Raw genomic sequence first — 16,652 nt, forward strand, 5'->3', positions numbered from 1 at the left:
CATTGGAAATGGAAGAGAAAATGTGAGTCTTCAAATATTTCTGAGGTATAACTGATGGTAGAATGCTAAGATGTTTGAACAAGTATGGAGACATAGTCCTCACTGTACACTGTTTACTTCAAAGCTGATTTGGACCTTCTACAGTTCCTCATAGGTGAGTCAAAAGCGGAGTATAGCTATATTGTTACTGTCTGCGTTGTTACCACTGGCTTATTTTTTCTCTATGAGATCGGCAAAGGGCTTTATCCAACATTCTACTTCAGAAAAGGCCATTAAAAATCCAGTAAATTCTCTCAGGATGCAATTTTTTATAATATAAGCATTTACTAAACAGAAATTTTTAAAAACATTTTTGCACAGGTTTTATTGAGACGTTTCTGTATTTATTACCCTCAGAATCAATTTCCCTCCAAATTGAAGTTCTTACACAGGAGGAAAAATGTAACTTTATTTTAAAGATGACCCTTTATAAAGCACTTAGAGAAATAGAAAGTGAAAAGATATCAGCATGGTTATTTAAGCAAAATAATAAAAAAATTCCAGTGCACACAGGTATACAAATGATATTAGTTCTAGGCGTCTTTTTGTGAACTTTTTTGGGGTCTTCTATGTAGAGGAACTTGTGATCAGCAATAATTATAATTTGACTTTTTCCTTCCCTGTCCTTACTGATTTTGTGTCTTTTTCTTGCCTTACCGCCTCAAATAATATTTTGAAAATTATATTGAACACAAGTAGTCATAACAGATACCCTGGTATTGTTCCTGTTTTTATTTTTATTTATTTATTTATTTATTTATTTATTTATTTATTTATTTATTTTGGTTTTTCTCCAGTACCGGGAACCGAACTCACTACCTTCCACTTGCCAGGCAGGCGCTTTGCCACTGAGCTCAGTCCTCAGCCCCCTTGTTCCTGTTTTTAGAGGGAATCATTTCAGTTTCTTTTCATTTAGTATGATATTGACCATTGCTTTGATTGGTTTGTCATAGAGGTCTTTAACTGGTTGAGATAAAGACCTTCTATCTGTTTTCCTTCAGGATTATTTTACTACACTCATAGATGATGGATTTTGTAAAGTGCATTCTTTGTGTCTATAGAAATGATAAAGTGAGTTTTATCCTTGCTTCTGTTTGTGTGATATAATTACTGCTGTGCTTATGCTGAACCATCCCTGCATCCCTAGGATGAATCCTACTTAGTTATAATATTCTCTTTTTTGATAGCTTATTGAATTCTCTTTGCTATTATCTTATTGTGGATTTTTGAGTCTATGTTCATTAAAGAGACTGACCTGTGGTTCATTTCTTGGTTGGGTCCTTTTCTGTTCTTGGAATCAGGGTAGTGCTTGCTTCCATGACTGACTTTTGGAGTACAGCTTCCCTTTTGATTTCCTGAAAGAGTTTGAGGAGTATCTTCTCCAAAGTTATAGAATTAGGCGGTGAATCTGTGAGGACCTGCGCTTTACTTAGTTGGTACTTTTTGTGTTACTTCTTGAGTTTCACTGCCTGATACTGGCTTAAGCCGTAGTTTTGTACTTTCTTGGCTCAGCTTGGGTATATGTATCTAGAAGTTTATTCATCTCCCCTGAAGTTTCCATGTTACTAGAGTACAGGCTCTCAAAGTAGTTACTGATAATCTGCTGGATGTCAGCAAAATCCGTTGGCATTTCACCTTTTCATTTCTAATTGCACGGATTTGCATCTTTTCTGTCCTTATTCTGTTAAGATAGGTTAAAGGTTGGTCTATTTTCTTTAGTCTTTCAAAAAACTACTCTTTGTTTCATGTATTATTTGTATCTTATTTTTACTCTCAAATTTAATAATGTCTGACCTGATCTTTATAATTTCCTTCCTCATATTAGTTTTGGGTTTGGATTGTTCTTGCTTTTGTAGGACCTTGAGGCACTTCATTAGGTTATTTATTTAAGCTTTCTGTTTTTCTGATGTCGGAATTCACTGCTATGAACTTCCCTCTTGGGACTGTTTTCACCGTGCTGCACAGGCTCCGGTGTGCTGTACTGACGTTATTATTTGTGGAGGAACTGTCTACCTCTTCTTTAATTTCATCTGTGACTCACTGAGGCAAACACGGAAGGTTTTAAAATTGGGAAATTTTGGAGCAATAGTCATAACATTATTCTCGCAACTTTTTTGAAAATAGGAAATATTTTATTATGAAAAGTGGAAAATGAGTTGCATATGTGAGGTACATTTATGGGATATTAGAATACATCATATCGCTATCTGAAGAAAGCATATTGTTTGTTTCTTATCTAATGCTTTAGCTCATTTTCTATGTAGGAAACCAACATTTTACATTTCTAACCATCACAACAATGCTTTTCCTAATTATCTCATTAATATTAATGTATTATCCTTGGCAGCTAGTCATTCTCATAGTTTTCAAATAACTATGTTAACGTATTTGGTCAAAACCAATGTTAGGAATCTCATATGTCTATTAAATTTATGAGTGTGAATGTGTATTTGTGTGTGTGTGTGTGTGTGTGTGTGTTGGGGTATATGTGAGCATGTGGGTGTTGAAAATTTGTTATTAACCATTTCACAGAGGTTAGCATAGAATATTTCATATATGGGCTGTATGATGATAATTTAAATTTTTAATTTTATTTTAGCGGGGTTAAATATGTTTCCTTTAATCTGTTAAATTGATGGAAGTGCTTTTCTGTTAAATTTTGTTTTGGTAGTAATTTTTTCACTTTAACTGTTGAGTTACCTAAAACATATCATTCTGTAACATAAGAATTGATAGTAGCTATCATTTCTACTGTTAAAATTATGTTGTTTATCCAGCTGGTGTTAGTGGATTGATTTATTAAACTTGAGTTTTCTATATACAAATGTAACATTGTGAAATTTTTACTTTAATGTTTTAAACAAAGAGCATTAAATATAGTAATTTGTAGCAAATTTTAGATTGTAACTTATATAGATATGTTAAATAAATATGGATTATTAAAATTAATTTCAAATGAAGGCAGTGATGCTGAATCAAGTGAGGATTCTGAAATTAATATCACAATGGATTGGAAAAGAATCAAAAGGTACTGGAAGAAAGTATTTTTGCATATTTATTGCACCAGAGGTACAATGCAGCAGTACGTAACATTAAAAATTCTAAGGCAATAAAGTGGGCAATATTAAGAGATATTTTCAAAAAGTGTATATTGTGTTTTATAAGATTTCTTCATTGGATAAAAACAAATACACTGATTATACATTAAATGGGCAATACATCTAAGTAGATAGTTCTCAAAAGAAGACATAAATGGCCAGTAGATCTGTCAAAAATGCCTAACACTACTAATCACAAGGTAAATGCAAAGCGAAAGCACAGTGAAACGTTATCAAGTAAGAATGACTTGATCAAAGGACAAAGATAACAAATGGAGAGGATGCAGGTAAAAAAGGAACTTATGTACGTGGTTGTTAGAAACGCTAGTTAGGACAGACATCATGGAAAAGAGTACGGGGATTCTGTATAAAATTAAGAAATATAATGACCATATAGTCCACTAACAACAGTCTTGCATATATATCCAGAGGAAATAAAATCAGTGTATTGAAGAGTTGTCTGCACCCCTGTTTTCACTATAGCATTATTCACAATAGTTAAAGAATTAAAACAGTCAGAGGATTGACCAATTGCTGACTGGATAAAGAAAATATGGTGCATATATCAGCGGAATCTTATCCAACCTTAAAAAACACAGAACAAAAATCTTGCCATTTGTGGCAATATAAATAGAGCTGAAGATCATTATTTTAAGTGAAATAAGCTTGGTACTAAATAATAACCACATCGTTTCATTTATGCAAAATAAAATAACAAAGTTTATCTCATACAAGTTGAGCTCACAATGGAGGTCACCAGAGGGTTAGGGCAGTGGGTAAGTTGGGAAATGGTGATCAAGAGGTAATGAGTTAATTGGATAGTGCTAGCAGCTCTGGGGTGCTGTTGTATAATAACATGGTGTTAGACAGCAACACTATACATTTAGAAAAGCTAGAAAAGGGATCCTTGAAAGTTTTCACCATGAAGAAATGATAAATATTTGAGAAAATATATGTATTTAATCTGATCTAAATAGTATGCAATCTGTCATGTTTTAAAATTTAACATGATATCTCGGTTAGTTTTTTTCTCATGGTTGAGAAAAAATACCTGACACCCAGAATTAATTAAGGAAAGGTTTTTTTTGCTCACAGTTTGTGGAGGTTTCAGTCCATACTCAGCTGGCTCCAAGGCAGAGTGGCACATGGCAGAGGGCAACAGTTCATAGCACTGGAAAACAGCAAAAGCAACATGAGCAAAAAGGAGTGGCAGAGAACCAGGCCCTTTCCCTCTCTTATACTGTATGCAAACTACCTGCTCCAGGACAAGTGTAGCACTCACACCCATAATTCCAGCTTTGGACCATGGATCAATCATAAATTCTAAAAGCCCGCCCCATGACTGCATGAGGCTTGTGGGGACATCCAGACACAAACCATAACACATGGCATTCCATTTTTATGCAAAATGCCTATTTTCTATGTATCATTTAAAATAAAATAAAATAAAATAAAGTATATTGGTTGCTGGAAATAAAGTCTATAAGGAATTTTGAACAAAATGTGAGCATGTGATTTGACCAGGTTTTATTCTTGTAGCACAAGTGCTCATTTTTCAGATGGAGAAGGGTTAAAATAAATTGTTTCCCTTATTGATAGAAGTTATGAGTAATGAACTAAAAGCATACTTAGCATGTAAAAATCTTCAATTATCTATAAAACAATTGACTGAGAATTAAGTATTTTCTAGTAAAGTTGAATTAGTTGCTTCAAAACCTAAAACATTGTACAGTTCTTTAAGTTATGTACATGTACCAATTCCCCATGATGAATGTAATCATTATGCACTCCAAATATGTACAGTCATTCCTCACTGTATTGCAGTTAACTTATTGCAGCTTCACCCTATAGTAGGTTTTTAAGAAAAATATATCTAATTTTGTATTGTGGATTTTTCTCCATATTGTGAGATTTTGTGGTATATAGATATTTATATAATATTTATGTTTTTAATTAATTTTGCCTAAAATTTTTAAAACAATATAAAATTATAAAAATGTTAATTCAAACATATTAAAAGAATATTAAATCAAAATAAAATACAGTATGTATTTCATCAGTGGATGAATACTGTACTGTACACAATGGAAATCCAGTAGGCCACTACCATTTGCACAAGTTTGTCAGGGTGAGATTGTACATGGCACACTACTGGCTCATGGAATGGAAGGTGACCAAGCACAGCAATGTGTTCTTTATCCTGGGTGCTGATTAGCTCAGTGGCCATAGCATTGGTCTGTTTGCTCTTCCACACCGTGTCTATATGTTTAGCATCTCTTCTCGCTCTTCTTGGCTGTGCAGTACATTCATCTCATTGCTGTTTTCTGCCACCATGAAAACAGCATTGCTGTTGCGTCTGCCATGAGCCACTTTGCCTTGGAGCCAACCGAGTATGGAATGAAACCTCCACAAACTGTGAGCTGAAGAAATCTTTCTTTCTTTAACTCTGGGCAGTGGGTATTTTGTCTCAGCAATGAGACAAAAGTAACTAAGACAATATCTCTCTGAGTCTTGACTAATTACTCCAGTTCTCTCAGAGCATCTTTGAAACTCTTCAAAGGCTGTCTACAGTTATGGGGCTGGGGAGAAATACATTAGATGCATACCTGACATAAAGGGCAGTATTCCTTTAGCTTCTAAATTTTTCTGTTTGTCTCATATTGTACACTGGATAGCAATTGCATCCTTAGAGTGATGAATATAAAACTAAACTTTGTTTACTTTCGTATGACATTTCTGATATTCTTCATTTGTTTGTGCAGGCCCAGTGTTTGTCTAGAAGACTTTATATATATATATATACACGCAGGCAATTGATTCTTCCAATTTTTGTCTGAGAAAAAGGTTTGATCTCTTCATTTTCAAATAATATCTTTACTGATTTGCAATGTGGAGAGTGCTTTCCTTTGAGCACTTCAAAGAAGACCCTTCACAGTCTTCTAGGTCCCAAGATTTCTGGAAAGATGTCAACTGTAATTTTTTTTACCTTTGTTCCTCCCTGTGAAGCTGTCTTTTTTCTTATCTGCCTCCCATAACTATTTTCTGTCTATTTTTCTGTTTGTCAAAATTTTAATAGGATATGTCTGAGAAGACTTTCTTGTTGGTTGGCTGATTGGTTGGTTGTGATTTTAGTTTGTTGATGTTTTTGAATTCCTGAGTGCTTGCTGTCTATTGCTAATTTGGAAACCTTGTAGTCATTAATTTCAGATGTTTCTTTATTTTCTCTGTAATCCTCTTTTGTGATTTCAGTTGCATGTGTTAGAATAATTTACACTGTTTCATGCCCTTATAACACTCTGTTTATCTTTTGTCCCCACACATGTTGCAATTAATGATTTCTACTAACTTCAGGTTTTCTGGTTTTTATGTTTTCTATATTTAAACATATGATGAGCTTTTTGATACTCTGACTTGTCTAATAATTTCAATTTATTATAATTTCTATTTCTTCAGATAGTGTTGTATGTATGATAGTTTTCCACTAGAGCATTTACTATATTACCATAAAAATATAATTATGTTATTATTCCCTGATAGTTTTGTTAGTTTTCTTGTCACTGAGACTCAATAGCTGACACCTATAAGTGAAAGGGAAAAAGCTTTATTTTAGCTCAGTTTGTACAAGTGTTGCACCACAGTCAGCTGGCTTCAAGGCAGGGTGCTAGGGCAGAGGGGCATCATAGAGGAGAAACACTCGTGGTGTGGCAGGCAGGAAGTGGGAAGCAGCTGCAGCTTTCCTTTATAGTCCATCCAGGCTACAAGCCTATTGTTCAGTGCCACCCACACCCAAGGTAGGTCTTCTGCCTTCAGTAAAACCATCCTTCACAACCAGAATTATGCTGAACTAATCGGTGGACTGATCCAGTATCACACATGGATGATCCAGTCATTTTCCAAAAGTCCTACCCGTGAGCATGAGAGGCTTTGAAGAGATATCTAGATTCAAGACAGGACAATAGTCCAAGAGTATGTTATATATGAGTTTGTTTTTGTTGGTAGTTTCCTTTTTTGATGGGGTGTGTGTGTTTATACGTTGTGTATGGTGTTAGTTTGTGGAGTATCCTGTAGACTGACAGATGAAAGCTTCAGGACATGTACAGAACTTTTGTTTTCTCTGTAAGCAGAGGCTACCTTCATTGCTTTTGATTCTTCTGCCTGAGCAGACTGAGTTAGTTGTTGCTCAGTGTTTGCTTTCATGTTTCAGGTAGAAGCTACGCTTGTTTTCTCCTGGTCTGTCTCACCTTAGGTCTTAGGTCTCTAGCAGATGCTATATTTCTGGAAATTTCCTGTTCCTTTTTGCTTTCTGTAATTTGTCTTCAGCTACTCCTTAAAGGGACCTTTTCTTCCAGAGGTTTATGTTTTTTTCCCCCATAATGGACAGAGAACAAGAATGTGGTTGTGGCTTCAGTTTTTTTTTTTTTTTATGACTTACAGTTTCCCATCCCCAGGCCTCCACCATGACAGGCATTATCTCAGCACTTTTGCTGTGCCCCAGTCTTTTTCACAGGCTCTTAATGAGGTACATGAATAAAACCTATCACTGGATATCAGTTCCCATTCACTCTGCAGCTGACAAAGCTTCTGTTGGTGTCTCTACCCTATAACTTACAGAAGATCTCTTACTGTCTTCACAATCTACTAAAATTTCAGTTGATTGTTTTTCTGATACAGGGTAACCTCATATCTGTCCCAGGCAAATACATTCTTTAACACCATCGTTTCATAGTTACTTGTAATTTTTTTCTAGATTTCAAGTTATTTGATATCTCCATGACCTCAGTGCTCTGGTGGGTTCAAGAAAAGTTGTAACTTTGTAGATTATGTGGTATTTATTTGTTTTTAAGAGTGAGAATAATTCTCTTTTAGATATCTATATCCTAAGAGAAAGCTGGCACCATTTACAATCACCTTAAAAATTTCAACAAAAAATTTGTTCTCAATTCTTTTCCCATTTTAAATAAAGTTCCATCTAAGGTTAAAACCCAAATATTTGGAGAACTACTTTTAATAAATCCTGTGTTATCATTTCTTGCCCCTGGTTAGACAATTTTTAATATGTAGGAAATTGTGCCATTGGCAAAGGGTCATATTCAAAGGCTGAGCTGACACGTGCAATGACACAGCCTGATGTATTCCTGTTTCAGTCTTACTGTATGAGCCACTAATGTTAAACTAGATTGCTCTCTAGTCTATTCTAGCAATATTTTGTGAACATAAAGATTCCCATTTAAACCTAAATAATATTTTTCTTCTATTGAGATAATGGAAACATAGAGTAAGTTTAAAGTATTAAAATAATAAATAAAAGTGTATACGAGAGAAAATAGATAGTAAGAAAGACCACTTGGCTGAGAAATGTTTTCAGTTACTGCCACTATTGTGACATGATTAGCTTTTCATGCCTAGATCAAGAGAGGGGATGTGGGAAGCTACTGGTCTCCAATATCTTCCCCAAAGTTGAGTTAGATTAATAAAGACTGTATCAGAAAATAGATTAGTATGTTTTAAAAATCACACGGTTCTCAGGACTTGACAAATCTCTACTATGAATTTACCCATGATCTCAGGGAACTTTATGGCCTTAAAGGTTCCATTTTAGAACCTTAAAGGTTCTAATTTAGGTGAAATCTAGAAGGATTCTCCAGTAAATATCTGAAGCACAATTGTTTTTAAATTCTCTATTTATACTAAGTGCATTTAAAGAAATCAGAACAAGAAAATATATAGCCTCAGGCTGTACAAGAAATAAAATTGTATTTGAGTCTATTCTTGATGGAAACCAAGACACATCTATAGATTTATAAACCTCACAACCAAAAAAAAAAAAAAAAAAATCCTCACTTGGGTTTTTGAATTGGATGAATAGAATTATTATTAGAACTGGTAAACAAATTTTTTCTCTAATACGTTATTGACACTGTTTTCTTCTTACTTCTGAGCTTTGATAGGTTCAGCACTAGTAGTTTTCCTAATAGAAGCAGAAAATTTAGTTCTTTCTTCAAAATATTTTAATAAAATTGGAAATTGCAATAACTGTGAAAGGTTTAAATCATGTCTCAAAACAAAAAATAAAAAGAGGGGAATGTATCTCTGTGTAAATTCCCCGTTTTCAATCACCAATGCCTGAGAGAAAGAAAAGAAAAAAGAAAGAAAGACGTAAAATAAGAAATATTGTCAGTATGTACTTATTTGGACTCCAATAAAGTTTCTAGTAGTATGCAACAAGCCAAGCATAGTCAAGTGTGGTAGTAATCCCAGTACTCTGGGAAGCTAAGGCAGGAGGATTTCAAGTTCAAGTTGTAGCCTGGGCAACATAGCAATTTAAGGAGAAACTATCTCAAAATAAAAAGTAAAAAAAACCACTTGAGGTGTAACTCAGTGAGAAGGTCCTGGGTTCAACACCTAGTACAGCAAAAATTAAAAGTTATAGCTAATTACATTTAAAATTTTTAAAATTAAATATGTTTAAAAGTTAGTATGCTACACATAATAATTTTATTCCAAATGTCACTTTGTGTTTCAATAATGTAAACTCCAATATCTCTTTGGTTTAGGTTTAGATACAGGAAAATATTTTGTTCTATAAACTATTGAGCTAGTAAGCACTTGATACTTGATACTGAATTTTTTTTAAATTTATGGATCATCATTCCTTCATACACATATATTTCTTTTGCTGACATATTCTCTTTAAGGGTCTATTGATTTGCATTTTATGTTAAGTGACTGTACACATATTTTATGTAGTGTACATCTATGTAATAGTATTATTCCTTTCTCCTTGCTGAAAACTAAAATTAAAAGATATATTTGAGTTTCTATCATTTACTTCTAAATACTACATAGTAATGTGTGAAGCAACTACAATTTGCCTATTCAGTGATAGAAAACCTGACAAGCTATAACCTACTCCCTACCATTTAAAACATGAAGCTCTGTGATAAATATAATTTTATCTGTACAGTCCTTTATTAATCTATGTGAAAATTGCTTCAAGATATACATACATCACTATCAGTGTTATTTTCTCATAATATTTATGGAATATAAAATTTCACTAATGCTACATGATTTATAATCGCTGTGTCCATTACACTGCTATCAGCTATACACAAGGATTTTCATCCTCATCTTGGCTGGCACTTTGAATAACTCAATTTTTAATTTTTGACAATTTCATAGCTATATTTCTTTGCTTAAATTTGTTTTGTTTTCTGTTTCTCATAGTTTGGGGCCTTTCTTCATATTTATGTTAGCCTTTCAGATCATCTCTTTCATGTCTAGCATTTATGCATAATATATGAACTCATATTTCCAGTGGAAATTCTCATTTTATGCTGATTCATTTGCAGGAATCCCTTATATTTTGTAGAAATAGTTAAGATTTATGAATTGTAAATATTTTCTGATAGTGGGTGGTAGGTCTGTTAACTTTAGCCATAAAGTTATTTATTGAAAAAGGTGTCTTTTTGTTTTTTGTTAGTTTTTTTCTGGTACTGGGAATCGGACTCACAACCTTGTTCTTGCCAGGCAGGCACTGTGTCGCTAAGCTAAGTTCCCAGCCCCAGAAAGAGGTGTTTAAATCTGAGAGTGTTATCAGGTATATCTCTAAGAATATGTCACATTTAAAAAATTTTTATTTCACAGAAAAATTACATTTTATTTTTTATTTTAAAAATTTAAAAAACTGACAAAATAATGATGACAAAATCAAAACAATACAAAAACAACAAAAATGATGACCTCAAAATGGTAGAATTCTACAGTGGTTGCTATATTACATACTATTCTCTTCAATGAAGTTGCTCAGTCCACTAGACACAAGAATGTGAGACTGATCAATCAAAGAGAGTAACAAGTAAAAAATTTTAAAAAATATTATAATTAAATATATATTTAGTTTGCAATTAAGTTTTTCATATGATTCACATATATTTATAAAATTAAGGAGCAGGTGTTAATTGTATTGAGTTTTTTCAAATTGAACTTGCTAAACAGTCTCTCCCTTCGCTAATCATTTTGGTATCACATATTCATTTAAGTAAATATAAGTCTACAAGGAATTTTCCTTCTCTCCCTCTTATTCTTTTGGGTATATCCTTTTGTTTTTTTTCTACCAGGAATTGAACTCAGGACGTTATGCTTGCCAGGCAAGTGCTGTGCCACTGAGCTCTCTCCCCTGCCCTTGATTATATCCTTATTTCAAGTTAAATTTACTTATGCATGTATCTTTTTTCTTCATAGCATATGAAATAAGAACCCTTAAAAACCAAAATGAGATTTTGATGATTTTGTAAATGGGTATAATTAATTTCTATAAATGATAATTGCATCTCAGTATTTAGAGTGAGTCCATTCATTCTAAATATTTTCTATGACTTTCATTAGTGTTAATATTTTCTTCATTCGATATTTTACTATTTATTTTTGTGTTAGGCTAATGCTTTATTGATGCTTTATAGTTTTAATTATGATTAGCAGTATCTTTTTAATTGGTAGCTAGTTATGTAAAGAAATACTATTGAATTTGCTGGTTGATTTTGTATCTCATTGTCATTGAAATCTCCTAAATGTAAGTTTTTGTATAAACCACCATGGTCTACAAATATGATTGTAACTCTACCCTAAACTAATAGGGTATTAATTTATTTTTGTGAAGCACCAGCAATTTGAGAGCTGTGTTAGCAAGTGAAGAATGTTTTGTTTGTGTTTTTTATTCTTTTTAAGATTTTTAGCTCAAAGTGAAAACAGATGAAGCTTTTTTCTCGCCACTTATTCATTTATTTTTTATTTTGAAGAGAATAAAAAAACCAACAACAAAACAACAACAAAGGCAAAAACAGAACAACCCAAAAACAATACAGAATTTCAAAACAAAATGATAGAAATTAACAATGGTTGTTATGCTACATGCTGTTTTCTTCAACAAAGTTGTTCAGATTACCAGATGTAAGAATACAAGATTGATCAAACATAGTGCAGCTCTGCATTGTGTCTAATGTTTTTTATTACATATATTTTTATTAATAAATGTTAGTTTTAGATTTAGAGCAATATTGAAAAGTAGAGTTGCCTTGTATCCTTCCTACAAAGGCACAACACACCTTTCTGAGCAGAACCTGCATGAGAGTGATACATTTGTTACAACCATGAGCCCACACTGACACACATTTGTAACACAAAACTCAGTCTATGAGTTTACTCTTAGTGTTGTACAGTTTACGGGCTTTGACAAGTATGTAATCATCTTTATGCTTTATCATACTGTCCTAATATATGTAGTTTCACTGCTTGAAAACACCTTGCATCCTCTGCCTGTTCATGACTCCCTCCTCTGCCACAAATGAAAGCCACAGACCTTTGTACTTTCTCCATGCTTTTGGCTTGTCTATGTGTTCGCAGTAGTACAATATGCAGTTATAACAGGTTTCTGCAGAGAATCAGAAGGGATAAGATGGACATATACCCCTATTGTATCCCATTACAGTGGTGGGCCAGAAGTCACGCAGCTTGCCTCCTGCAAGGTGGAAACTCAATAAATCCAGTCGTGTGATGCAGTCCCAGTTTCAGGTCCTGAGAACCAAGAGGATTTATAATACAAATTCCAGCCTAAACGGAAGGTACAGTGTGATGAGCCAGCTCACGTGGGCAGCAGGGAAAGAGAGACGTATTTCCTCCTCTTCCACATTTTGTTCTCTTCAAGCCCTTGGTGGACTGAATGAGGTCCGATCACACCCGTGAGGGCAATTTACTAGATCTGCAGATTCACAATGTAATCTCCTCCAGGAACACTCACAATAATACCCAGAAATAAAGTGTAATCTGTATACTTTGTGGCCCAATCAAATTGACACACTTAATTAACCATGCCATTGGAGACTTTTGACTAGATTTCTCAGGTAGTATTCTGTTCTGTTCTGTTTTGCTTTTGCTTTTTGTAACACTGGGGATTGATTCCAGGATCATAATAATAAACTATATCCCCAGCATCTCTCTCCCTTTTTAATTTTTATTTTGAGATAGCTATCTTGGTTACTTTTCTTTCACTGCTGAGACAAAATGCTCAATGCCCAGAATTAAGGAATGAAAGGTTTATTTAGCTTACAGCTTGTGGAGATTTCAGTCCGTACTCCACTGGCTCCAAGGCAGGGTGGCACATGGCAGAAGACAGCCATTCATGGTGGTGGAAAACAGCAGAAACAGCAAGAGCAGAAAGAAAGGAGCGGGAGCAAGGATCTTTCCCTCCCTTACACTGTATGCAGGCTCACTAAGTCTCTAAGTTGCTCAGACTGGGCTCACACTTGTGATCTCTCTGCCTCAGCCTCCCAAAGTGCTGGTATTATAAGAATAAGTTCCACACCCAGCCTTCAGCTTAGTATTTCTCAGTAAAATTTCCTCAATTTTTTCATGATTTAATGACCTCATTCTTTCCAGTGCTGAATAATTCAATTATCTGGATATATCTTAGTTTATTTCACTTGGTTTGTTCTAAGTTTTGAGAATTATGAATAAAGTTTCTGTAACTACCTCTGGACGATGTTCACAGTGATCACACATTTTCAACTTCTTTGGCTGAATATCAAAGAGATTCATTGGAGGTTATATGAAAAGAATAGGTTTAGGTATATGAAAAGTAGTCAAACTGTCCTTTTTTGTTTTGTTTTTCTTTTATTGGAGCAGAATTTTGCTATGTAGCCCAGGCTGGCCTTGAACTTGAGGCGATTCTCCTGTCTCAGCCTCCTAAGTGCTGGGATTATAGGTATGCACCACTCTGCCTGGCTTTCAAACTGTGTCTGTAACTGGCTAAGCCATTTTCCCTTCCCACCAGTAAGAAATAAGCATTTCTATTTCTCTACATCTTCGTTTATACTTACTTTGTCAATGTTTTGGATTTTGGCCATTTTAATGGGGATGTTCTGGTAGTTTTCAAAACCTTAAACATATTTTATTGGACATCGTTTCATATGCTTACTTTCTATTGAAGTCTTTGCTCATTTTTACTCTAGATTGTAGCCAAAAGGCCGAGCAGTGATCTTTACTTATTTTTAATTAGTTAGTTTTTTTAAAACTGTTCCTATCATATTGTGAATAAAGTAGAGTTTTTAACAGATGGGTCTTTTGCAAATGTTTTCCCCCAGTCTGGGGCTTGTCCTTTCATTCTCTTGGTATTATCCTTTATGAAGTAAAAGATTTTCATTTCAACGATGTATAGTTCCTGAGGTTATATCTTTGTTTTTTGGTTTTTTGTTTTTTTGGTCTCTTTGAAACAGGGTTTTACTATGCAGTTCAGGCTGGCCTTCAAGTCAGTCTGTAGCCCAGGATGGCCTGGATCTAACAGTGACCTTCCTGCTGCAGTCTCCCCAGTGCTGGGATTTCAGGTCTGCACCACCAAGCCTGGCCCATGAGTTATTTCTTTTGTGGATTATGCCTTTGATGTTACATCTCAGCAAACATCATGACCACCACATCACCAAATGCACAGTCATCTGGATTTTGGCCTATACTATACAATCTTGTAAGGTTTCTGTAGTTCTACATCTTATATTTAGATCTGTAATAAATTTTGTGTTAATTTTCACAAATAATTTAATATTTATGCATTGATTTATATTTTGTATGATGATACCTAATTGTTCTAGTGGTATTTGTGAGAAAGACTGTCCAATTAATCAATTGATTATATTTTGCTGGTCTGTTTCTTATTTCTACATTGTTTTTGTTTTTTGTTTTTTGTTTTTTTTGCATTTTTTTGTTTTTTTTTTCCAGTGCCAGGAACCGAACTCATGACCTTGTGCTTGCCAGGCAGGCGCTGTGCTGCTGAGCTAAATCACCAGCCTTCTACATTGTTTTTAACTGATCATCCTGAAAAGAGACATAAGATTTATAGGGGATGATACTTCATATCATACGAGTTTGACTGAAATTATAGTAAAGACTGTGGAGCAGAATCAGTAAAGGTTAGAAACAGCATTGTTTCACAACTGATGAATACACCAAGCTACACATAAAGAAGGACAGTGAACACCAAGGAAGAAATCTAGTGTTTTCCAAAGTCACGCAGATGGGGAGAAGGGAAGGACAAGCAAAACAAACCAGTGAAAAAATCCCAGCCACAACAGTTGATAGTGCAAAAGGAAGCTGAAGTCTTTCCTGCAGATAAACAAACAGACAACTGGAAATTGGAAAAAGGTAAATGATCAAGCAAAATTTAAAATAGTTACCTGCGTATCTAGTCAAAGAAAGAAAAAGGAATAACAAAGCGTATGATGCAAGGAAAGTAGAAAAAATTGAGACAGTAATTAGTGAAATAAAAAATAAATATGAAATAGTTTCAATTAAATAAAAAGTTAATAATTGACACACTATTTGAATTAATAAGCAAGCACATGGCTAGGTTCCTTAGCAAAGCAGAAATATAAAACATACAAGACTGAGAAAAGAGACATTATACATACTACATATATAATATGTATAGTATTCTATGTATATTACAGAAAAAGTTATACCAATAAGTTTGAAAATTTGGGTGAAATTAATAAGTTCCCAGAAAAAATAAAGTAAGAATCAATAGAAAATGTGGATGACACTGTACTAAGAAAAGGAATTAAAACCCAAAAGTTTTCACTTGTTCTCCCTTGCACACACACATCCAAGTAACACTTTATTGATGAAGCTTACTGAACAAAAATAAATGAAATACACTTTAGAAAACCAAATGTGTCTGGAAGCTGGTTAAGAAATGAATGCATACCAATATGTCTTTTGGGAAATTAAATTCCATATTTAAAAAACCATAATTTTTTTCCTCATAAAAAGACGATATTATCCATATACATGGAGTAAAAAAAATCTTCTAAAATGTATTTTTTAAAAACTCAACAAGATATACAAAAAAAAAAAAAAGAATAAAGGACAAGGTGATTTTAAAAATGTGTGGTTGTTGGACTGCAGAAAAAAATCTAAATTATATGTCAACAGAAATCCAGAAAAAGGGGCTGGGGATTTAGCTCAGTGGCATAGCGCCTGCCTGGCAAATGTAAGGTCAATTCCAGGTACTGGAAGAAAAACAAACAAACAAACAAACAAAAAGAAATCCAAAAAATGATTTTTTTTAGTAAATACAGAAATTGATTCGTCAAAACTTAGTTTGTATTTATGATAGGTAGTTTTAACCAAATAAAAGAAACCAAATTTCTGTTCCTTTATCCAGCCAATAGATGGCATTAAATTATGACAGGTCCAGCAAACTAATACATTATTAATTATTGTGTATTATATGAATACTGTGACAAAAACTAGATACATATGTAGATCATTTAAAATATCCCACATATAGGCCTCCAAAATTAATAAGGAAATTTAAGACATAAGTTATAAAATCAATAACCTAATTGAAAATAGCATTTAATATTTTTACTTAAAATATAATAAAACAGCAAATATTTAAGAATAGGCATAATAAATGTCTGTAAAATGTCAATGAAAGAATTATGAAATGTTATTTTAGAAACCATA

This window comes from Chinchilla lanigera, unplaced genomic scaffold, assembly GCF_000276665.1.
Source record: "Chinchilla lanigera isolate Chin_1 unplaced genomic scaffold, ChiLan1.0 scaffold00047, whole genome shotgun sequence".
Lineage (NCBI taxonomy): Eukaryota > Metazoa > Chordata > Mammalia > Rodentia > Chinchillidae > Chinchilla > Chinchilla lanigera.